Source organism: Ochotona curzoniae, unplaced genomic scaffold (assembly GCF_017591425.1).
Source record: "Ochotona curzoniae isolate NIBS_2020 unplaced genomic scaffold, NIBS_Ocur_1.0 scaffold_4505, whole genome shotgun sequence".
NCBI classification, from domain to species: domain Eukaryota; kingdom Metazoa; phylum Chordata; class Mammalia; order Lagomorpha; family Ochotonidae; genus Ochotona; species Ochotona curzoniae.
In genome coordinates, this window is record NW_024467118.1 from 13,945,828 (window position 1) to 13,971,838 (window position 26,011).

A 26,011-nucleotide genomic window follows, 5' to 3' on the forward strand; every position below is an offset into this window, starting at 1 on the left:
CTGAAGGACTTGCAGGACAGTGTAGTGGTTAAAGTCCTCACCTTGCACGCGCCATATGGGCACTGGTTCTAATCCCGGCAGTCCCGCTTCCCATCCAGCTCCCTGCTTGTGACCTGGGAAAGCCATCGAGGACGGCCCAAAGCTTTGAGACCCTGCACCTGCTTGGGAGACCTGGAACAGCTTCTGGCTCCTGGCTTCAGATTGGCGCAGCACCAATCATTGAAGCCACTTGGGAAATGAGTTATCGGATGGAAGATCTTTCTCTCTGTCTGTCCTCCTCTCTGCATATCCGCCTTTCCAATAAAAATAAATAAATCTAAAGAACAACAACAAAAAAAAGAATCAGACCTGATTCTTCCTACAGGTAAACTGCCCTGTAGAATTGCATGGTCTCCCTTCTCCATGAGCTCTTACATCAGTTTAACTCTTGATGCAGAACTCGGGTTGCTTAAACCCTTCTGTCACTGTGTTGCCAGCCTCCAATGTGTGAGTCTGTTAGCTACATGGACTTGTCCAACTCCCTTTGTATTGTCAGAGAACATCTTGCCATGTCTCCAGACTAAGGTTAGAGAGAAGCACTTGACCTTTTTAAGAAACACTGATCAAATTTGCCTTGACTATCTCACTTTATCATAGCAACAGTCATAAATGACATATTAAAACTCAACAGCTTCTAGGATCAATAAGCTACTCACTCGAAAGAGTGTGTGTGTGTGTGTGTGTGTGTGAGTGTGTGTGTGTGTGTGCTTTTTCATTTAGGGCACTGACTAGAAATGCAAATATGTTCTTCATAAGGAACAGCATATTGGCTGATTAAGAGCATCTGACATATTTGCATGGCTATGTTTATTGGTGTGGCTGAAAGTAAGAAAATCCTCCAGGAAATGGATCAAAGGGAGGAAAGTCTGATGAGGAAGTGGCTGGACAGGGAATCCAGGGCAGACAGAAGAGACTAGAATACCCACAGAGGGAGCCAAGGCTGTACTAGGGCCCTAGCCCTGTAGAGGCCCTGCATTTCCTGCTTCATCCTACCACTTGAGGAAAGACCAGAAACAATGAGTCTCTGATGTATCTAGAATTTGCAGAAACTACCCACAAAGTCTCACCTAAGAAGCATTGTCAAATAAAATGAGATATGAGGATTTCCTCTCCAAATAGAAACAAAGAAGCTAAAGTTATTTTAACCAATTGCTCACTAACCAAGCAAACACAGTGTTAGGCTGGCCCAAACCTGTATCTTACATCTCACAATATACACATTGTATCATTCTTTCCCTCCCTTTTCCTGCCCACCTTCCCACTTCCCCTCTATACTGAATATAGAGGAAACTGTCCCATTGAAAACAAAGCCAAATTGCAAGGAAGAAATGGCTGGAGGAACTGCAGAAAACACCCTACACGGCTAACACAGGAGGTCCTCATAGCAGCTGACTCCCTCAGGAAACTTCACGGAGTTACATATACACATCCCCACATTTTTGGCCAGCACGCATATTTGAAGACCTTCCAAACATTTCTCTTCTCTCTACAGAATGAACTACCTTGTTGTCAATGAGATTTTCTATAAATTTGCTTTGATGGTCACATAGGTTAAAAAAAAATTAATAGCCTAAGAAGCTAGGGCTAAAGGCCAAAAAGTTAAAGCGCTTACAAGGCAAATAATTTGAAGAGGCAGGATAAAATCAAAAACAGAATTTAAATGGCCCCAGCCTAGGAATTTATAAAAGACCAAGTCCTGACCTATGACAGAAATGAGAACTTTATTGGGCACGTAATTCAGAAAGGCAGGAAAAGCTGATACACAGAACACAATGAATGTCAGGTTAAGGATTTAAATCTTAGCCTGACAGGGTCGGGAAAACCAATACAATAACGCCAGCGAAAGGGGAGACACGCTGTGCAAATCCAGTGTGGTTCAGGGCTTGGACTGCATAATTAGCCCATGTTGTAATTAAGAATCTAGATGGCCTATTGAAATGAAAGCACCACGGGCAGATTGGGATTTTGCTGCATTGAGCCAGAATACTTAACACAGTCAGAGTTCTCCTGATTTGCGCAGGACATCGGTAACCGACAGCTAGCCAGACTTTTAAACATCTTTGCCCTGTTTCTGTACGGCGGCCATGACTGACAGGAGGGAAATATGGAAAAATCCCTGAGACTGAAAATGCATTTGGGGATTTTCTATTACACGTCAGGAAAAACACTTTGGTGGTGGTGAGGGGGGGTGATGGTTTCCCTTTGTGATCACAGGAAACTGAGTTCATTACAAGCCCGAGGTCAATGTCAAACTCATCTCTAAGTCAATGATAAACCAGCATTGCAGGCTTGTCTTATTTATAGAGACCAATGATACCAAATCGGATGGGAAAGAAGAGAGAGAGAATTTAGCTCCATTTAGAGTAAGTGTCTCTGGAGGACATCTACTACCAGTTTTCTAAAAATATAAGACAATGTCATGGTTTCTATCTTGGTCTTAAAAAAAATCACAGGAGAAAATTAAGAAGCTTACATACTACCATGGTTATGTTCCAATTCAAAAGGCCCATCTTCATACAGAGTAAGTTAATGTGAGGAAAACTCACATTCTGTTCCTTTCCACTCTCTTTCACATAATCCAGTACAAGTCTTGAGCTGTTACTCGCCTGGCTTACCACACAACTTGAAAAAATGAAGCCAGAAAACAAAAATAGCTCCTCTTCTTTTTAAGGATGGTCCTTTGGCACAAGTATTTGCAAAATGAAAATAATACGTTACATTCTAGGGGTGGGTATTCAGCTTAGCCATTAATATATCTGTTCAAATGCTCCCCAACCATGTCAGGAGGCCTGTATTAAATATTCGACTTGACTTACCCCTCCACCTTCCAGCTATTGGAGACCTCGCAGGAGGTGGCCAAGGTCATCCTGTGCTGAGTTCCTGCCGCTCATGCAGGAAACCCGGGCTCTTGGCTTCCAGTTTGGGTCAAGGCCTGTTCCCAGTCATTTCTGGCATTTCAAGAGTAAACCAGCTTATAGGGGCTCTTTTTGCTCTTGCTCTGCCCCTCAAGTAAAAAGTGCATAAATCAAATAGTGCATTCTAGAGGAATAATGGAGATACGCCAGCCTTGGTAAGAGTGCCACACAGAATCTTGTGATTCCTGAAAGGCTCCTTTGGGTGAGTAATCGTATTGTATTAATCTCCCATTTAAAACAAGAAAAAAAAAATCTCTGTAGGCCACTTAACATCCACCAGAGCTTCCAGAATAAAAAAGAAAGGATATCAGAGAAGTCTCCACATTCAGGTTCTGTATCTTAATTCCAAGGATGGTGGCGACTTTAAGGAGCTGACAGTTATAAGAATCAAGGAAGAAAACCTTCAGTAAAAATGTGGCAAGAGCAGGAGCTCTGGGTCCCTTAAAATAGTTTATCTTTCACATAAAGGTATCTTGAAACCTTTACACAGGTCCTTTATGAGGGAATAATTTCTGAGCTGGGGCAGACAATGGTTGTTCAAATCCATTCTCAGTTTAGAAAGCATTTGTAAGGAGGATTTTTGCAGGCACCGCATGAGAAGTGTGTGATGCCCTTGGAAATCTGTAATTAACACTAAGCCTCTTTCACAATTGAAAGTGGACCCTCATACCCAAAAGTAGCCCTGATGTTTCTATTTCTGACCTACCCTCTTCATTTTATGCAATGTCTTTGTCAAAACCAAGGGCAAGAAGAACCTGGAGAGAAATTTTCAAATTTTGGATCAGAGCCACCAAATCAATAATGGCGGAACAAAATGAATTATCAACCTCTACCGCTTCAATCACAGGGAAAGGCAAGGAGTTAGCCAAAAGAGAAACTGCGGTCAATGTGAAGAAACAGAATGAATTGACTTTGAGGTAGGCTTCTCTCTAATTAAATGAGACTGGGGGCAAAGGCAAGGCAGACTCCTACACAGCTGATAAGGAAGTGGTCAGAGCAGGTGACTCAGCTCAACCCAACTGACTTTCCCAAGCAGCAAAGAAGAACAGAGACTGTCATGGGGTAAGAGAAGCAACAGGGAACAACCAATTCTTTAGAGGTATCTCTGCTCCTCGTGGGACTACACGTATTAAATGAGAGGATCTCAAACTCCCGCCACTAGCAATTACTATTAACATCCCAAGGCTCCCCATGAATCTTAAGGGGGAAAAATATCCATGCTGTGGGCTATCAGCTAAATTCAGGACTGGGAGGGAAAAAAAACTAGTGAGCTACACCTGCTGTGGGCTTCTGGCCATGAACCAGCAGTTTGGAAACACTTGCTCTATACCTGGAAGTTTTATAATGAACTTTCCAGACTTTGGGTCATATCATCAACAGCCTCTTATCTGGTGCCATACAAGTCTTTGTGAGGTACAGGCAGGCCTGAACACCCAAGACATTATGCATCTTCCTGTAGACTCTGAACTACAGTACTCATAAAATTGGATCCAACCCAAAGTCTACTTTATAAGTGCTACAACTCAGTTTTTCTTTTGGGAGACTGGAATCTTCAAGGATCCTATTCAATAATGCTAGTTGGGCATGGAAGTACTATGTGCAAAGTCCAATGACATTTAAATACAGAAGTCTTTTCAGGTACTGAGAGCCTAACTTTAAAAACAGAACTCCACCACTACCATGCTGCTTGCCACATCACCCTGGAACTCACGTAACACCTGCACCCTACACCAGAGAAAACTGCCCTAAACTTTTATAGCAGATACTGAGATGACAGCGGCAGCTTTTTTCTGCTGTACCCTGAGCCATACAAACACATCCTCGCTTATCCTGCTCTATTTGCAAACACACCATGTTCTTTAAATGTGCACAAGTGACACCCAGTGCTTTTGAAACACTCTTAAATAAACCCAAGATGACTCACCATTTTCTGGTCCTGAACAGCTAATTATATGTTCAAAAAAAATCTCTTTAAAAGTCACAAAAATCTATCTCTGTACTTTTAATGCTTTTAAATGGCAAGGGGGTTAGACAGCAAGGAGTGGGACTGGCAAAGCCTACAAGAAATTAACAGGAACACTTAGATCAGTCCCTGGCCCCTCTGTAAAATGAACTTCACAAGATTTGTGCACTTGCTTCTCAGGAAGTTACAGATCTTATTATTGAGGAACAAGGTGGCAGGTGCCAAAAACATTTTAAAATTGCTCCATTTCCAATTCATGAAGCCCATTGTAGCTTGGTATTATAGTTTTATTAGATTTGTGCATTTAGCTGGGAACCTATTATTGTAATAAAATACAAAATATAATTATTGTTTTCTTGCAGTGAAGAACTTCAGAATCATCTAACACTTTTATTGTTTCTCTATCAAAAGAAATTTCAACCTGGAATTTTTTCTCTCTTTTAGATTTTAAAGAGATGTCACTTCCTCAGTCTACTTTCCATACTAGTCCTTGCTTTATCCTGCTTAACAGGGAAAGACAAAGGACTAGAGTTGGAGGCTATAAGTCACCTCGATTTTCTTTTCCTTGCAGAATTATACTTAACTCTCATATTTTCTACTGTTCTCTCTGCACAGCCAAGTCCTCACTCCTCATTCAGCGTGCATTAATTGAGATGGTGGGTGGGAAAGGTTGAAAGGTAGCTGTAAGTTTCATATGGCCAACTGCTCACCTTCTATTACACACCAAATGGAGTTCAATACCCATAGGGTCCATTAGCCACTCACTACTTGATACCTGATCCTTTGTTGCCCCCTCCCCTGCTATTACAGCTACTCTCCTCTCTTCTCTTTTCCCACTTCATGTTATTGTTTTCTCTCTTTATCAGAAAGTGTAAATGCTTCGGAAATACCAATGGGAGGCCCATTACATGTAAGACGCCAACAGAGATGGCTGGGAGCACTAATTTCCAAATCAGGCAGGACGTGACAGAACATACCACCCAGCCTGCCATTTTCCAAATGAGGATTGTTTGACCAGGAATATCACACTGTTGGGAGGCCCAGAATCGTCACCGCAGTTACAAGTGAGCTAGAACTGAGCCCAGCAAAATGCTTGGTCAATGGCATCACCTCCCATAATCCTCAGGATGATGTCATAAAGCAGGCGCCAACATTGCTTTCATTTAACAGATGAAGAAATTGACGTAGACAGGTTAACTAATACTGCCCTGGGTTTCTTCATACACAGTTATGTCTGCCTACACATATAAAGTCACTGTTGATGTTGCCCTTTTAGAAGGCACAGGTGGGCTCTGCCACTGACTAATGAAACTTCCAGAAGTACTGACATCCTGAGAGTGTTACATTGGCTAAACAGAGAGATTAATAGGTCCCACAATCATTTGGCCATTGACCAACTATATACTGAGTATGACTAGTGCCAGGAACTGACCCATTCTGCTAAAGCCCTGGATATGCAGCATCCAGCAAAGCAAGCTACTGACCTCACCTGTACTCTTGTGCTCACCGATAGGAGATAAAACATGTTTCCCAAACGTAAGCTAAGGTGGCATTCACTGGGATGATCACACATGCAAGTGGGCTTCTACTTCCTAGCAACATTGTGTTGAACCTCTCACTGTATATTTTTACCTCTGCAGCAGATCTTTGAAGTGAATCCTATCAAACCGTGTGTGTCAGTGTGCACACATGTGTTGTGTGTACATGAACACATACACGTGCCTACACACGTGTACTTGGTACTGGTTCCCCACACTTTGTTGAGTCAGACTTTGTGGAAGTTTAAAGATTTGGGAATCTTAAACTCTATTCCCTATAGACTCTGATAAAGTAGAAGAAATCTGGATGCCTAATTGAGGCATTACTATTTTTCAAGTTCTAGGCTACCTCAGTGTACATTAAGTTATTTTCTCAAATTTTATTTATTTATCTATTCATCTGAGGATCAGAAAACAAACGCAGTTAGAATTCTCCCAAATCTGGGTTTACCCTCCAGATATCCACAATGGTCAATCTAAAATCAGGAGCCAAGAATGCAATCCAGACCTCCCACATGGGGGACAGGGACACAAGTGCTTCCCACAGCACATATTAGTAGGAATTTGGAATGGAAAATGGAGCTAGGACTCATACCCAGGTACTCAGATATAAGAAGGGAGTATTGTGAACACTTCCTACTCACTAAGCCAAATGCTTACTCCACAAAGTGTTTCCAAACACAAGTATTAGTACAAATGATGGGATAGCAAGCAGCCCAACACCTAGACGCCCTGCTTTAAAAAAAAAAAATTACAAAGTCAGACTCAACTTAGTACAATTGTCTTCATCTGCCCAACAATTATTTACTGAGCATCTTGTGTGGGTCAGGCATCAAGTTCCATACAGAACAGAAATGCTGCTGTAACAAAGCTGACAGTCTATGGGGGCAATGAATGCGGAAATGAACCAGGAAGAGAAGATTGGGACCTTGATATACTGAAACGGAAGTACTGTGGGTAGACAGAGGGGAGAATGACGCTGCTGACTTGAGGCACACAAAGGGGTTTCCCAAGCATGCTCTAAAAGTAAACCACAAATAGAAGGATTTTAGAAAGTTCAAAGGCGAATGAAATTCAAAGTTTGTTTTTTTAATGCAAAAAAACTGGACTCCGTGCATGTATGTTAATGAAAAAGAAAAAAATTCATCAGGGATTTCAAAAACTATGTATGGATTTCAAAAACTTTTTGCACCAAAATAAACTGAACATTCAGTTCCATTTGTCAATAAACGTTTGAGATCCTCTCATATTTTAGGACCAGTGAACTGTGTGAACTTATGGATATTCCTGAACTTTCTACTCCCAGCATTCCTATCTATAAAATAAGCTCAAAGATATAAAACTCAACTAACAATACCCACCTTCACAAATTTCTGAGGATCACAAACCTATGCAAGAATTAAAATCTAACGTCTACACACCTAAGAGAAAATCATGCCTAGATAGAATTCATTCCAGCTTTCAGAGCAATTATTTAGCTTGCCTATGGGAGTAAAATAAATAAATAAGCAAATAAGGCAGACAACTTGTTTTTCTTTGAACTCTGGAATCTTCCTTGGGGTATTCAATGAGTATGTACCCTCTCAAGCACAAAGCCAGAACAGCCAAGCAGCTGTGCATTCAGGAGAGAAGACGGGGATTGGAAGGGCCCAGATTGTGGTTTGTGTCCAAAGGGAGGTTCTCTCCAGCATTGGGCATCTCTCCCCTTCCCTCCCGACTGCCTGCTCTTAAACGCGTTCCCAAGTTGTTAGGTTAGAATTCCGGTCAATTCCATGACTACAAGGTAAACTTCATTTACTTCATACTAAAATGCTCTACAGAAGTGGAAAGTGTAGTGCAACTGCTAGTGACTGTTATTAGCTCAAGTTAAAGCCCTTAAAAGACTACCCGTAATTTTCCAGAAAGGTATGTCTTACACCGAGACCCACGAGGAATACTTAATAGACTTTGGAGGAACTAGAAGCCGAGGAGATGGAGTCTTAAATCAGAGACTGGGAGACAGGAAGTCCTTAGGAAGTTGTGCCTGTCAGGTGAGAGGAGGACCTGAATGCCGACTTCTCTTTTAATTATCTGATGCTCACACCGCCCTCCTTCCCCTCCTTCTCGCCTTCAGCCAGCGCTGATAAGAAAAGGCACCAATAAATAGCCTGGCCGTCTGAAGGGAGAAGCCATGTTTCATGGGGCTCCCTGCTTCTACAGCTGTTGTTAAAATATTACTGCTAATTAGCTGGCTAGTTATATATAAACCCTTACAAAGGAGTATTTTTACACAATCATAAAATAAATTAAACTACCAAAAATTCATGCTGTTAATTAAAATAACCCCTGTAGGAGGGGAGAAATCGCTACAAGGCTGAGGTAAACAGGAGGCAATTTCATAAGCACAAACTGATTAATTTTATTTCCCATTACATGTATTTGCTAATATCATCAAAATTAGGAAATAAAGCAATCTGGCTTTGACAGTGGTTCCAGTGGCGGCAGTTCCAGCAGAGGATTGAAGCTAAACAGACACAGCCTTGGGCCCTGAGGGAGTGCTGCCTTATTTTGGCAGGGGATGTAATTTTTTTTTTTTTTTGAACAGAGGGGGAACATCTCAGAGGAGGCCCACGAAAGCCAAGGTGAGAAACGGGGAACTTGTCACTCCACTGGAGCGGCCTCATGGAACTCAGGGAGGCGTGGTGGCACGAACCACAACTGTCACAAGCTCCAGCACCCAAAGCCACAAATAGCTGAGGACACGAGAGAAACTGCTGCTGGGAGGTTGGCAAAGGGTGTAGACAGTGAACTACCCTGCCCAAGTTCCTGGAGTAGCCCAGGCAGTTTGCTCTCAGTTTATTAACACAGTGTACATATTCTATCACATGCAGAACCCGCCCCAGATTGCGTAACATGGTGTACTTTTCAAAAATCTATGCAGAATTTCTGTAGTTAAATAATTACCCAAGCCCCATGTGGATCATTCTTTCACAAAAGATCACCAAGGGTTTATCAAAAAAAAAAAAATGCCATTTAGTGAGGCATAAAAATTCTTTATCTTCCAATCAAAACAAATGATAGATTTTAATTCAGCTGGTAGACTCCCCTTCAAATGCAACACTCACATCTCCAATTTCTCCTCACTCCTAGTTGTTAAATGCAAATATTCATCTAAAAGGTCTTCCAAAAAATCCTTCTGGTGTATAACCAGCTTGGTTATTTTATAGTCCCTTCATGTGGTTTTTATTTCTTCTTATGCCCCCTTAAAACGCATCTGGCAACTCAAGCTTTGTTAGCATCCAGGTTTATGAGATGGTTCTTCACAAAGACTCATGGCTTTGCCAATAGAATGCAAACATCTGGGGGAAGAGGCAAAAAAAATCTCAGGTCTAAATCCGGCTGTTTTGTCTTGCAAACTCCAAACATACAGATGTTTGCTGGGGAAAAACAATGGCTTTTATAAACAATACTCTGCTTTTGACAAAGAAAACGAACAGGTGCGTGCACAGTTGAATACCTTACGTGCGTCGGTTTGCCCCACTCTTATATCTCTTCCAAGGCACAATCATGTGCGGGTTAAACTGCCCCTGAGCCAGCATTTACAGCTGTAAGGGAGACCATTGTCAAGGGGGATGTATAGCAGGTAACAATATCCAAACTTCAATTCTTTTGGTCCCCTTCTCATTAGGAAGTGCCTAGTCACTACTGCTGCCCTTATGAGATATCTCTTTACTTTCCGCATTGATTGCCACACAGAGCTTAGCGTGGAAGTTCTGGCCTGCAGTGTCTACATCCACACAGCAGCAATGTGACTGTTCCAAAACAGGATAACTTGATAGGTTCTAGAAAATTCCTGTGAGTCTTCAGACTTGCCTCTCTCTGTAGCTGCAGTTTCCCTGGCAGGAGCAATCTTCTCTACCTTGCTCATTGCAACTAGGAAGAAAGATGCTCAATGCATATCCGTAAAACCTGCCATGACATTTTCAACTGAACCCAAATTCCCTATAGCATTTATCTCTTTCCATTGATCTCAACTGACCCATGTCTCATCAGGACTAGGTCTGTCGATTTTACCCCTAAACAGCTCTTCAAATCCTTTCAAAAGGCTTCAATTAAAATATAGACCAACATCTACAGCCCCTCAGGTCCTGTTGCATCCCATCCCCCATTCACCTGTCCACTCTACAGATCCAGTGCTATCTCCATCATTCCAGATCATTGTCCCATAACAGCACCTATCACACCCATGATTAAGATGCCAGGCCACTTCTTCCAACCTCTACATTGTGCCAATGTCCGTTAATTCTTCAGAACTCAGAAAAAAATGGTCTGTTTGACAACAAAATCTTTCCTAATAGCTACTTTTCCACCCAGTCTGGGCCAATTCCCATAGATATATATAGAAGAATGCCCCCTCTTTCTGATTGCAATTTTACCTATTATATACTAATATAAGGGAATTCCTGACAAATGTCTTTGTTTCACTGCACTGTAGCCTTCACAGGAGAGGTGTAGTGATCTTACCTCAGTAAAGCCTCAGCCACTAGCGAGGAATCTTCATAAGAACCACTCAGAAATGTTAGCTAAGGACCAGTCTTGTGGCATAGTAGATAATGCCACCACCTGTGATGTCAGAATTTCTTTTGGACCCCAGTCTATGTCCCAACTCTTCCAAACGAATTCAGCTCCCTGAAAATGACCTGAAAAAAACAGCAGAAGATGATTCAAGTGCATGAGTCCCTGCCACCCATGTAGGGGGCCTGGAAAGTGTCCTGGCTTCTGGCTTTGGACTGGGTCAGCCTGGGCCACTGTAGTCATCTGGGAAGTAAGCCAGCAAATGAAGATATCCCAACGTGTGTGTGTGTGTGTGTGTGTGTAACTCTGACTTTCAACTAAATAAATCTTTTTTTAATGTGTTCTAAATTACTTACTCTCATTTAGTACATCGTCATGATTATCTGTTCTTTGAAAATAGAATTTATATTCTTTTTCATATTTGGAAAATGGCATACATTAGATCCTCAAATAGGCATTTATTGAAGGATCAGTGAATGTAAACCCAGAGATGCAGATGCTATGCCTCTGATGGTTAGAACCCATTGTTTAACAGCTGACTATCCTGCATTGAGAAGCAGTGAGCCCCATCCCTGAAATCAGTCAATGGAAGGACAATCTAAAACCTCACAAATCGTCTGGAAGCAACTCAACTAATGAACTTGATGATCTCCTATATCCATTCCTAATCTTGGGCTCTGTGATGAAACTGGCAGACGAAAAAGGAAGAATATGGAGAAAGGAAAGTTGCAGAAATTGGTTAAATTCCAATACTCAGAAAGTACAGTTTTGGAACAAATAGCAAGAGTAAGGATGGTTTGGTTTGGTTTGGTTTGGTTTGGTTTGGTTTGGTTTGGTTTTTCCAAGATGTTCTAAATTGCTGGTATGTAGCAGACTTACGAGGCCCTGTGAAATACAGGGGCAGTGGTAAAAGAGATGCCAGAGACTGTAGTATTAAGCGGCTGTCTAATATCTATTGCTTCTCCTGGGCCTTATTTCTAGATTTAGATATAGCTCAAAAGGGACTCAGACTTTGAAGAGCCAAGCAGAAAATTGTGCTAGTCACATGGAATCATTTTGGCTGTTTTCTCAGCTGTTTCCCAAGAAAACAGATTTAACATTTTGTCACCCTCATTCCTGAATAAGGAAAGCAATGTCACTTTTCTCCCAAAGCAAAAGACACAAAGTGGGTTTGGCATTTGTCAGTGCAGGATAAGGTTCAAATTCATGAGATGCTAAGAGGGTCTTTGTTTTTTATAATCTTTCCACATTCCCACACTCAAGAAAATAAGTTTCCATATCTGTTCTTGAAGCTCTCTAATAGAAAGATCCTACCAGGAAATTCCTCTCGGATCTCTTGCCATTTCTCTTTCCATTCTCCCAGTGCATTTGTCTTTAGTCATAAATAATCCATTGGTGGAATATAAAAATGACCAGGATGGGAATACAAGGAGAAAGAGGAAGAACAAAATCAGATTTACACAGAACAGGCTGACAAGGAAGCACAGGACTCTTTGTATTTCTCTGAATGTCTAAAAGGTGCTAGCTATATTTCATATATCAGGAAATACAATCAGATCACGCAATACTGAGTGTGTTATCACATATCACATGCTCACCGCATATTGGCTCACTGGTTTTCACGCACTTTAGAAGTTTATCCATTGTTATCCCTGCTTAACAAGTATGGAAGTTCACTCTCAGATAAGCTAAATATCTTTCCCAAAGTCTCATAATCAATAAGCATCGGAACCAGGATTCAAATATAGATTCTTCCAGCTCCAAATCCAGATCTGATCATCATACCTGCATAGTTTCTAAAAGTGAATGAAACTTCCCACTAACAAAGCTGTCACTGTAAGTTAGCCAGGAACAACCTTGCTCCAAGTGGGTCATCTGAGAATGTCTAGAGGCATTTTAGTTGTTACAAATGGCCAGGTGACTGATATCTAGTGAGCGGAGGCCAGCCACATCCAGAACATCCTATAATCTACAGGAGAACCTACACAACAAAAGATTGTCAGGTCCAAAGCATTAATAGTGCTAAAGTTGAGAAACTCTGCACTACAAGTCCCCATCATTATGCAAAACAGGTTCTCTGCTGCCAACATGTGACCTGTGCTGAAGAGGGGAAGCTCCTAAAGTCTTGATATACAGCTCCATGCTGAGCAGTCCGCATTGGCCCAAGTTCTTTTTAAGGATGCAAAACATTAAAAAGAAGCAGCAGACAAAATGAAAGCAAAGGGGGGAAAAAAGAGAAAGAGAAAAGGGAAAGAGAGAGGAAAGGGCCAAGGCAAGGCAAAGAAAGCAAAAGAGCAAGAAGGAGAAAACAAACATTACAAGCGGCAATCTGCAGCCTTCAACAGCTGGATCGTATTCCAGGAAATCAGCCCAGGGACAGCACAACAGGCTGCTGCTGCTGTGTCTTCATGAATAACGCAATGTGCTGGGTAAATGCTTTTCCCCATTTAGAAACAGGTAGTTAATGGGAATTGAAGTGATCAAATGCTGTGTACCCCAAGGTTACTTACATCACGGGCCTGGGTGGCCCAGAGCTCATAAATAAAGCATTGGAGAGTCTTATTTTAGGCCTGGTCAGATAAGCAAAGGCTTGCATCATGTGAACAGAACCCACAGTGCGATATGACACTAAGCCCGGCCACTCCAGGACCTCTCGGAATGTGACATTTCGAGCACAGTACACAGAGTTCATATCCTGTGGAAGCTCCAGTGCCCACCATGCCTTCATTTTCCATCATCTCCTTAATTCAGCTGCCGGGAGAGAAGCCTGTCACTGTGTCATGGGACGTTAAATTATGCCAAGCTCATTCCTTACTATACACAAGTTAATCTGAGGCACATTTGCAACTTACAATCCTGATTTACTCATTTGCTGGTACAAGGACCACACACAGCTTAACAATTTGCCGACTCACATAGACCATTCCCTCAGAAAAGATTTGGCCCAACTCATGACCCAGCTTGCAGCTCAGCGAACAGCTGCTACACAATGGCAGGATGCAAAACTGAGTGTATGAAAAGAAAAATATCTCTTTGCCTCTGATTTTTACGTATAATTGAGGAATCATAATCCTATCCAGATACTTCAACTTGAATTGTGCTTAAATTATTGTTAATTTGTTGTTTTATTAGTTTATGATTTATTTGCTGATAAGCAATGTATGTGGATGTATATACACACACACACTCAAATTGCTGCTGTGGAAGTGATGAGGGGGTGGGCACTTAACCTAGACATCAAGACATTGACATCGCACAGCAGTCTCGGGGTTTCCTACTCTGCCCCTGCATGGGACTCCAGCTTACTGAGAATCATGGGAGGCCATGGTGTTGACTGAAGTGGTACGGTCCCTGACACAATGCCTGCTTGGCACTCTGGGGAGAGACTTGAACCGCATTTTGCAGCTCCTGGCTACAGCCCAGTCCAGCCCTAGCAGTGGTAGGCATTGGGGAAGTGAGAGCTCTCTCGCTCTGTCTCTCTCCCTCTCTCTCTCTTCCCTCCCTCCTTGTCTTTATCTCTCCTCTGTGTGCATATGTTTGTGTATACACATCTCAAAATTTCAGAGAAAGAAAGGAAATGGTAATAGAAGCATCTATGAATAATTTTTCTGACAGAATAACTAAATATTTTGAAGAGTGCTTACTTGTTCATATGGCATAAAACTGGCTGAATGGATAATTCTAATGTGATAATTTGCTGCTGTTGCTGCTTTTTTACTCATAGATTTCCTATCATCACATAATATCAATTAAATAACATTCTCCACATGAAATACACTCCCCCTTCTGTTACAAAGCACCAGCATCTCTGATAATAAGGCAGTTGCTTGTCATCTGTGTCACAAAATTTTTTATTCAGTTCTTGGGGTCCCAAGGGAAAGTCTGTGACAAATGTTTGTAAATTTGAATTTGAGACATGATACACAGTCTGAATTCCTTGCAAGATTATTTAACATGTCAGGCGCTGGAGAGAGGTTTCCAACAAGTCGCCCAGGCAGTTGTCTTCCTGTGAAGGCTCCTCCTAGGCTCAGGAGCCAACTCTTCTATCTCTGATGCCATTTTTCAAAACATGGATCCCCACAGCACCTACTTGTTAGATACAAAGATTCTAATATGCTTCAAGGGGTGCAGGCGAGGAGAGAAGAAAGCTGTTTATTAGCCATGAAGATTCCCAGGGGCCACTCCCAACCATCAGACCCAAACCTCCAAAGGCATGAGCACGTCTAACAACATTTGTGGGTGAAAATGGTTTTCCTTTTTGAACCTGAGAGTATATGGATCAGGGGTTGTCATAATCTCTTTTTTGTTAGAATCGAACAACACACATCAGGTAATTTATAAGGAAATGAAATGTATGTCTTACAGTTGTCTGATAGCTGGAAAGTCCAAGCTGACAAGGCCACATTTGGTGAGATCCTTCCAGTCAACAGAGACCCTCTGCTGAGCTCCAGAGTGACACAAGCCATCATGGGGTAAGCCCCGACAGACATACCAGAAAACACTCGCTTGTCTCACAAAGCTTCTCCCCCCACAACCCCTTAACCTTAACCCCTATGACTCAATTTCCTCTCACATGTCCCACCTCCAAATACCATTAACATTAATATAGGACTATGAAATTCAACAGTCAACACATGAAATTTGGGCAACACATTAAAACCACAGCAGAGGTAGAAAAGTAGAAGCAAGACATTCTTCCCCAGGACAAAGGATACAATGAAGAATATGAGTGAGGCTGTGGGAAATATGCTCTCAAATCCCCTGCATTTGAAACACAACTAAGGTAAACAATTTCAAGCCAGAAGCTGGCATTGTAGCTCAGTGCATTAATACATTGTTATACCTGCATCCCATATCATCCATGTGGGAGACCCTGATGGAGTTACTGGCTCCTGACTTAGGCCTGGGTCACTCACACTTGTTTTCTATTGTACACAAGCTTTGGGGGAGTAAACTAGCCAGTTGGAGAATTTTATATTTCTCTCTCGCGCTCTCTCTCCCTTCCTCCTTCACTCCCTCCGTCCCTCCCTCTCTCCATCTCTCTCTCTATCTTTCTCTCTCTTCATCCATCTCTCTCTTTCTCTCCTCCTCTGTCACTCTGCCCAAAAGTATTTCAAGTTAACAAGCATGACATTGACTAATGTCCTCTGACCCTTAACTTACAAAAATAAATTCTAGGTTTCAGAATGATAACCTTAAGAGCCTCAATGAAAATAAAATGAGTTCTACTCAAGAATTCATGTAAACTAAAGCAGCCAAAAAAAATCACACTTGTTATTACAACACACTTCAGCGTGAATTTTCAACCAAAAGTTGCGCTGGATCACCTGATAAAGCTCCATCTACCTCCCAAGCATTCTAACTCATCAAGGTGCTGCTGTGCTTCACCACATAACTGTTCTTTTGATTTTCTATTTCATCTTCATGATGACAGAGTACAGAGGCATTAAACTAAAATTCCAGAAAACACTGCCAAGTGCCACACTGCTATCAGAACACAGGCACACACAGACAGGGTGCCCCAGATCTCAACGTTAGCCTTATTCCACATCTTTGATGATGTTAGCTGAGTAAGTATATGCAGCGTGTTAGCTTAGTACATGGCAATCATTTGTTCTTATTGTGTGTGTGGCTGTCATCTTATACATAGAGCCACAGGACCCAAAGATACATTTCTACAAGCTCACAAAGGAAGGGTTACCAACTGGCATGCAACCATTCCCATCCACTTTACAGGGAAGAAGTGTGCCTCTGCTTCCACCGACTACCAAATCACCTCCCATCTGTCTGGTACCCAGATAGCTAGCTGTCCATTATAAGATACCTGTGGCGTGGTAAGAACCATCCCAGGAAGGTCAACATCCAGGGGGATGGAGAAAGTCCTCACCCTTGGGCCATGACTACAGAAACCAAATCAAATACATCCTCTGCCAAAATACCAGGTACCCCTCTATCTCCTAAAGAGGAACATGGAGCTCTTCCTCCCAAAAGCCTTGGAGATAAGATGACAGCCTCACGACACCTACGGAGAAAGCAGATTGTCAGCAAATCTGCGGATTCAGTCCCTTCTCTGTGACCAGAGAGAAGGAAAGTGCCATATCTTCTCCCAGCAACCATGACACCTCTCCCTGCAACCCAGCTGCATTGGAATTTACTATGTGGCCTAGGGCAGCTCATTTAACCTCACAGTGTCTTAATTTCTTCATCTGGAAAATGAAGACGTTACCTACATCATGGGTACAATGCTTCAAGGTTAATGCACGAGGCTGAGATGGAAACACAACTTAGCAGGAGTAATCTCTAATTCTGGGGAGGAAGTCAGGCACAACAGCGCACTTCAGGGTGGTGGCAACACGCATGGGATCATACAGCTCAACCCTAAGGTCAGTTACACACTTGACAGTGCAATAAGCTGTTCCCAATGCACCACCTGCAGTCTTGCATTGTTATTGCCAGGTGGAGTTGATAAAAACAAACAAAGCAAGGGGTCAGAAACCCTAATTTATCAAGTGTTATTGATACAAATCTCTTATTGACAAGCAACGGGCTGCTTTTAGATTCAGATCGATAAATCCATTTCATAATACAGTCCAATTCCAACACTGTGCCCCCAAATCCATCCATCTAGATATCAGAAATCTGTCCTGCTTTGCCTGCAGTCTGTCAAATGTCACCACGGAGTGCAGAAGCCACCCTGCCAAGTCTATATCCTGAACTAAATCCCAATGGAAACTTCCCAGATATAAATAACTACCATGAACACACAGGGAAGAAAAATAGCTATGAAGTTTCACTCTGACTTTTTTTCCCTTCTAGCCTGTGACAAGTAAAAATCATAGAGTTACTCACTCTCCAGAAACAATCTAAAACCAGAAGGTTTAACCGATTCAATTTCCTAGTCCCTGTGACAACTATTTTAATCTGTGAAACAGTGTTCATAGCACGTATACACAGGCCTTCTCTATGGTTCTTTCACAGGCAATCCCTTCTGGAAACTCCCATCCCTGAACTCCCTGTGGGCATTTGACAACACTCAAGGTCTCATGCCACCAGGATAGAATTATCTGATAACAATCACAGAGAGAGAGATCTTCCCTTCTCCCGGTAGGTTGATTTGGTAAGATCCTGGGGAATTGGCTGTGTAAAATCCCCAGGGAGAAATCCTCCCAGTGTTTGTAAGGCAGGGAGGAGCAGCATACAGAACATAGTCCATTGAGTCACAACATCAAGATGCCTGGACCTGACCAAGTTCAATCTGGTCACCTCCCTGAACCTCACTCTCCATTGACAACCAGAGAAAAGGGCTACTAAAAGACTTGGACAATATGGAAGTCCCCAGCTCAATTGGACTCTCATTATAACTGCTCAAGGAATATTGTTTAAAATATAATCTGGATCAACAAATAGTGAAGTATTGGATTCTTAAATCAATGGGCAGAAAGGCTTATTTATTCAATACATACCCTACAACAACTAAGAGGATATAGTGTCCATTCTCTGGATGAGACAGTGGAAATAAGCAGAACTGAACACAGAAATCTTTTGTCTCCAGACATGAGAACCCAGTGTCACACAGACATGACACTGACAGCCTAAAATCTGAAGGGGAGTCGCCTCTCACTGCAAGCCTATGGTATTGTCCCATCATCCCTTATCCAGGGGTAGCTGGTGGCACTCTTGTTTCCTTCAATTTATGAACTAACACCTGTATTCATTTGCTCAGGAAATGCAAACCCATTCTAATATTAGTCTCAAACAAGTTGTTAGGAAGGTAAATCTGCCGCAAATATAAAAGCCTAAGCATGGATTGGTTTAGGATTAACTGGGCTTTTAGACTTTTCTGGCCACATCCAAAAGAGAGGGATACAGGGCATGCACAGGTGACATGGAAAACTGAAGGTAAATTAAAATGCCATCTGGAGTGTTAAACACTTTTTCCCATTGAATTGCCTTAAGCATTTGCATTCCTGTCTTCTTTGAAATCTATCTGCACAATGAAAAGGAAGAGCGGAGAAGAGGTAAAAGAAGAAGACAGCAGAGAAAGAAAAGTGGATGAGAAAGAAAGAGAAACTTAAATCCGAGAGAGCCCAGGTTTCAGTCTGCTTATTGAACTGACTTCCAAGGCCAGTGGGAAATTTCTATTACTTCCCAATGGAATGTAGGAAATGGGAGTGAATTTAGCAAGCTACATGGTCTCCCTGCTCTCCTACCTCAATGTGAACTTGCTGGTTTCCTACATGAAAGTTAAAGGATTTATTTTTGTTTCAAACAGCACTTATCTGAAGGCACAGTGCTTAAGAGCAGAAATGCTACGTGTGTTTAAATCCTTTCCCTTTTTTTGTACCTCAATCACTTGTCCAACCAACACTGAAAACAAAACCAATGAACAACATGTTCTCCCTCCTGCCCTCTTAAGAGTATAACTCATCTTAAAGTCTATCCTAAATACCAGTAAAGATAGCCACTTCACGACCACCCCATTGCAAGCCCTATCCAGACATCACCTAATTTCATCTGCCATCAGACTCTGTAAAGAGGTATCAGGCATTGAGATTGGGTAATTTTCCTAAAGGCCTACCACCAGGAGAGTCAGAATTCAAACCAAGGCCTGTCTAGACTCTCAGCCTGCACATATCCCACTAAGCTGGGAGGCACCATCATCAAGAGCCAATCAAAGCATCTAGCTATAGGCGAGCTCGCCTTTCTTTTCCATTGCATGTTCCTCTCCCATTTGTATACTCCACATCATCCAAAGACTAATTTGTTTGTCTTTTATTCTTATTAGGATGATGCTTTCTATTGCAGACATTTTTAAAATAAAATCATTCTAAATTTTCCCTGAATTTGAGAAAGGGCTACATTAAACTGACACGTTCTTTACATCTCTGGTCATGTCTTTCAACACCAAGTCCTATAATGCCATACAATGGAAATATGGTTCATTTCTCTCTGTGTTGTTCAAGCTAACTCAGAAAGTCACACTCCTCAGCCACTCCAAAGATCTGCAGAGTCAGGGTCTCTAGGTTAGCATCAGGATCACTGCTGTTTAAAAATCATGATCTCCTGGCCCAGCACAGTAGCCTGGTGGCTAAAGTCCTCACCTTGCATGTGCTGGGATTTCATATGGGAGCCGGTTCTAATCCCAGCTGCTCCACTCCCCATCCAGCTCTCTGCTTGTGGCCTAGGAAAGCAGTAGTGCACGTTCCAAAGCCTTGGGACCCTACAACCATGTGGGAGATCTGGGAGAAGCTCCTGGCTCCTGATTTGGATTGACTCATATCCAGCCCTTGCAGCGACTTGGGGAATGAACCAGTGGACAAAAAATCTTTCTCTGTGTCTCTCATTCTCTGTGTAAATCTGAATTTCCAATAAAAAATTTAAAGCATAAAAATAAGTAAACAAAAATCACTGTCTCGGATGTGTTCAGGCAATTGATCCAAAGAACTTTCCAGACACAGACATGTCTACTTGGTTATGCCTGCAACCTCTCACTATGGCTTCTGACCACCAGCAACAGTACTGGATGAATTTCTCCTACATCTACTCACTAACACTGGGATTTCCAATGTACTTGTTTTCGCCTACAGAACATTTCTTAAAGACTAGTTCTTAAGAAGCCTGAGAGAAAGCACACAATCCCAGAGCTATATGACGAGACATGAGAGAATGATCTGGCTCTCCAATGCCAGTCTTCCTACCTTCCTCCATCACCATCACATAGGAGGTCTCTCTCTAGATTCCTTAGGGCTCTTCAGATGGCATTTCCAAAACCACAGAGATAATGTAATCTGCTGGATACTTTTGATGTTCTTTAACATTTTAACTTACTTTTTTTTTGAAAGATATAAAGACAGAGAGAGAAATAGAGCTCCCCAAATCACCGCAACAACCAGCAGCCAAGAACTCGATCCAGGTCATCCAACTGGATGGAAGGGACCCAACTACCTGTGGCATCATCACCTCTGCCTCTCAGACTCTGCATCAGCAGGAAGCTGGAGTCAGGAACCAGAGCAGAGTATTGAGACCCAGGTACTCCAACATGAGATTAAGGGGCATCATAACTGGCATCTTTACTACCTGACTAAATGTCCATTCATGTTATGTCTTCATAGTACCTATACCTTGCTTTTTATATACAATCAAGATGATTAGAAATGGTTTTAGAAATGTCAGCATCCTTCACATCTGTAATCCTTTCTATTAAAGGACATTTCATACTTACAGCTTCTGTATTGTATTGCAAAGTCACTCTAACAATGAATTGTTCTTAAGATGTGAAATGCTGATTTTATTGTATTAGGAACTGGACTGCCAACTGTTTTTAATGGCTCTTAGAATAATAACAGCCATAGGGAACTTATCTTTAAAATAAGTCCCCTGTGAAAGAATATGAGAGAGTCCAGAAACACTTTCTAACCTTTAAAATTCTAGGCATCTTATTTTGGGAATAGCCTAAATATGTTGTATATTAATAGTCTGAATAATGAGGTTCAACTGTAGTTCATAATTTAAAACAAAACCATAAGTAAATTTCTTCTAATGGTCTTTTTTGGATTTTTCTTTAAAAAATTTAAGAGTCTGAATTTAGGCAGTAAACTTGACATTATAAGAAAGCAAGTAAAAATGCTGAGTGGGAAGCATGGCATGGTTTTGAGTAAAAACTGGGATGAAGCTCAAAGTCATGTATGCAGAAGGGAAAATAGCAAATGTGGCAAAAGGCCAGCAACTGATAAATACAGGTAAAGGATTCACAGTGTTCCTTGTTGTATTCTTTCAATTCTGTTTTAGGTTTGAAATATTTTCAAATACAATTTTGGGGAGAAAGCCCAAACACATGTATAAGTAAGGCCTAGTCGTGCACAGAAGATAAATACATTCACCTGGGTGTGGACCAGAGTGAGAAAAGTGAACATTTCGGGTACCAGAGGTGAGGATGCTCTTGCACGACCCTGACAGGGAGGGTCTCTTTAAATGTTGCCCCTTGTGTACCCCACTTGCATACAGACAACCCTACTACCTAAAAATACCAAATCCACTCACATCCTCAAACTGCCCAAGACTCTTTAGAGCCAATTTTAATCTATGCATTCATTTATTCATTTCATCTCAAAGAATGCATTGAGTCCATTATAAACTAATTAACACCCTGTGCTAAGTAACAGGTCACTCTATGCTAGTAAACTGTCCAACTCTCAAAATAATCTGATGCCAAATTCTTCCATTCATTTATTTGTATATGTGTTAAATACAGGGGACACTGATGACAGACCAGTCCCTGCCAAACTATCTCACAGTATGCCAGATACTGTTTTGATACATTATTTTTATCATCATCATCATCATTATCATCACCATTATCATCATCGTCATCATCATCATCGTCTATTTGCATGTCTATTTTCATAATGTGGTTGAGCTATTCCAGTCCAATGAATGGGTATTATTCATCCTTGTTTTGTTAACACCCAGAATAGTGATATATGCAATCTTCAATAAATGTTTCTGTAGTTAGTGGATGAAATTTCTTGGGTCTAGGTATTTGTTCTTACTCCAAGACTTGCCACAGTTCAGATGAACAGGAAACATCCTCTGATATTGCCTAATATGAGCTAACACCTATAGGATACTTATAATCTACTCAGCATTTTCTAAGCTCTTTTCTCATAATAGTTCAGACATGAGATTGAACCCAAGAAGCCTAACTCTAGACACACCTTCTCAGAGATGCCACCACGCTATTTCACAACAAGAGGTACTCCCAGGAACAAACTATACTCATCTCTAAGCCCATTTTCCATGCATGCCTACATAGAAACATCTACATAGCACCAGAGACACATAGCAAAATGATTCTTGGCTCCTATAGCCTGGGAAGGCAAGTCACATTGGGGGATTTCCTGCTTAATTTCACCTTGTCTAAATACAACCAACTAAAAATAACCTGCCAGGGAAGTATGTGTCTCGGAGCTGGAAGAGGAGCCACAGAACTGCAGGGGACATGAAGAGAAAGATGATTCTGGCCTCCTCCAAAAACTGTGGACGCTTTTCAGCATCAGCAAGTTGCATATTGTGACGAGAAAACAAAGTTTCCAATTATTGAAATTCCATAGTGTATTTAATTATGCAATTACCCCATTGTATTAACAAGTGCTGGTGCAGAGTAGCAATTGCTGAAATTCTTGCAGTTAGGAAGTGCCGACTTGACTCTTTGCCTCAGCTGATTACTTCTCATGAGTCTGTCCATTTTTCTTGGATTATGGAAATGATTCTATTTTTGAACTGTTTCATTCAGAAATCCAAAGTAAGTCAGATATCCTACTCTTGCCACTACAATTTTAAGCATGACCCATCACAGACTAAGCATACTTAGGGGGAAAATGTCAGCAAATTCCCATCATTTTTGTCCCCATTAATCACTGCAGGTTCCTTTTTTCTTTGGAAATTCAAATAAATAGAGTGTAAATATAAATTTAAAAAGCAGTTGTACAAATTACATATTTTCAATGATGCGAACACAAATACCTTCCTATTCAATTGCTTAATAAGGATGGATCCCAGAGGGTTCATGTATCTGAGTATAAAACCCAGAGCACTCCATCAAAATATCTGAAACAGGTATCCCGTGGTCCTAATATGCATTTCTATTTGCATCAGTTGCTTCAGCAAATATGAAATGTAATCATACAAAATTAAACATTCCATACATTTTCTATTCATTCTCTCATACTTTCCCTATCCTCGGAAATAAGCTACCCCACTCTCACATTTAAGGGAACAAAAAATTGAATCAATTTCCTCTTTCTGAAAGCATTATGAGTAATGCTATAAGGTCTGCTTAGCGGGGGCTTTTCATCCAAAAATCACCAGGCTTTTTACATATAAAATATAATTAATCCATACAAGCAGTAACATTCCCCAGCCAATGGAACTCCTCCTTGCCAATGGAGAGGCCACACCTGCAGTTTCTCAAACTCCATTATGTCCAGGCTTTTGGAAATCGTGTTTCTTTTACTTATGCATGACTTGGAGGCCTAAACATACATAAAAAAAAAAACACCTGGGTCTCTCTCCCAAATAAGTAATAGTTAAGAACACAAACCCTGGACCCCAATTATGGGGCATCTGCAACTTCTTAGTTCTGAGATACAGAAGTTGCTTAGTTTCCCTTTGCTTAGGTTTCTGTCGTGATAAAATTGGAATAATAAAAGTACCTATGCCACAGGGTTACTAGGTGAATGAAATGAGTCAAGAAGTACAAACTACAAATCTTTTCTTAAAAAGCCTTAAAAGTACTTAAGTGTTATTATCTTGTTTTGTCTAGCTCTGACATCTAATACCACTCAAAGTCAGCTCGTAACACTGACCTCATTGGGGTGTTCCCACTCTTGGATTCCCATTCAAGAGATGAATGTGGAATTCTTGTTGTACAGATTATGAAAATGAAACTCAGAAAAGGTTACTATCGGTAGGGATTAGGACCCCTGGAGCCCACTCTAGTAGACTTCCACTATTCCTCTTAGTGTCCATAGCACACTGATTTGGTAGCCCAGGGAGCCCCAAGAATGTTTCATGGGGAAGGGAGGAGGCCCTATTTTAAGGGAGGCATGGAAGGCATTCTATTGGCAAGGCTTGACTTGCACAGCAAAACAAATAAAAAATGCCTAGATCGGCAGGAGACACATCAACAGCACTGCCGTAATCATGATTCCTGCTAACTATGAAATGAAAGTTAATTTCATGCCTTGCATTCCCAGACAAAAAGGTTCAGAGCTGTTTAAATTCTCTTCAGCCTAATGACAGTTAGTAAACAGGAGGCTTCGTGTTCTAATGCTTGAAATCACCCTTAGTATCTCAATATATTATTTATGCACTCAGCTTAAAATAAACAGCTACTCCAAAGTAGGTGAGTGGTCTCATTTAGTATGAACTTTTTTTTCCTACTCTGACAGTTACTTTAAAACATCAGTAAACAACCTTAATTCACTTCCAACGAATTAGTAGGCGACTGCTGTGTCTACAGGAGGCGAGCAGATTGTATTATCAACCAAAACATCTTTCTCCCTGTCAATCATCTGCACCTCACAGAGGGCTGTGCTCTCTGCTGTCTCCGTCCTCAAGCCAATCCGTGGGTGCACGTGATTCCAGGAGGTTTCTTCTGAGGTCATTTTCTTCCACACCTTTGATTGGCTCATTGGACTCTGAGATGCAGAAAGGGGCCTGGAGAAGGTAGCAACTCAGTACTGCTTCTTAAGAAAGACAGAGACAAATCAGTGACGAGGAGTTGGAAATTCATAGCAACGAGCTCTCCGTGTTAGGGGAATTGAAGCTGATAGAGGGACCTCTGTAAGAGCGACCCAAGATGTTTCACTTTGGATGAGGAAGACATGTTCTTTGAAGGCATGGAAGGAAACTGAGCAGTTACTGAGAGGGTGGGTTGGGTTGAACTTGAGAAAGAAGGCTGTAACTGACCCAGAGTCGTCTACTTCAGTTTGGGGAACTCTCTGATTTAGGTAGATGGATCTCTTGGAATTGACCACCACACAAGACCTACAGCCCTCTAAGTCCCAAGATTACTCACTAACATGGGCTTCAGTGAGCAATGTCAATCCTTTTTAAATTCCTTTTTAGGTTATAACACAGTGACAGACATCTTCAAGGAAAAAAAGTACCCCCCGTTAGGGACTAGGAGTATAGCTTGACACACAATTCAAGGGTATCACTTGATCAAGCATGATAACAAGGTAAACCATTCGATGAAGAAAATCAAAGCTGGTTTCTGGGGCTGTAAAGTCTCTACTGCTCTTTAGTTCAGTAGTTGCAGCCATTGCCATTCCATGAGCAGGAGGCACTTCCCCAGACACCTGGACTCCAACCCAGTTAAAAGCAGGTGATCCACACTTAACTCGCTTTTCTCTCCAAGGCCAGAAAGATCCTTACCAAACTGTTTAATTGCCTTCCATCATGAACAAGGCATTGCTCACCTTCTTGAAACACTCAGTCTT

The 26,011-nt window shown here is 41.5% G+C and overlaps 1 protein-coding gene and 1 long non-coding RNA gene across 3 annotated transcripts in view; one reads left to right on the forward strand and one right to left on the reverse strand.

Annotated features, from left to right (window-relative positions):
• Positions 1 to 26,011, reverse strand: part of PPARGC1A (PPARG coactivator 1 alpha) — a 659,635-nt gene that overhangs the window by 434,642 nt on the left and 198,982 nt on the right. The window lies entirely within an intron of this gene.
• On the forward strand, positions 15,271 to 21,045 carry LOC121146844. The gene is made up of 3 exons (XR_005882255.1): positions 15,271 to 15,481; positions 17,988 to 18,113; positions 20,852 to 21,045. It is a non-coding gene; the product is annotated as an uncharacterized LOC121146844 (long non-coding RNA).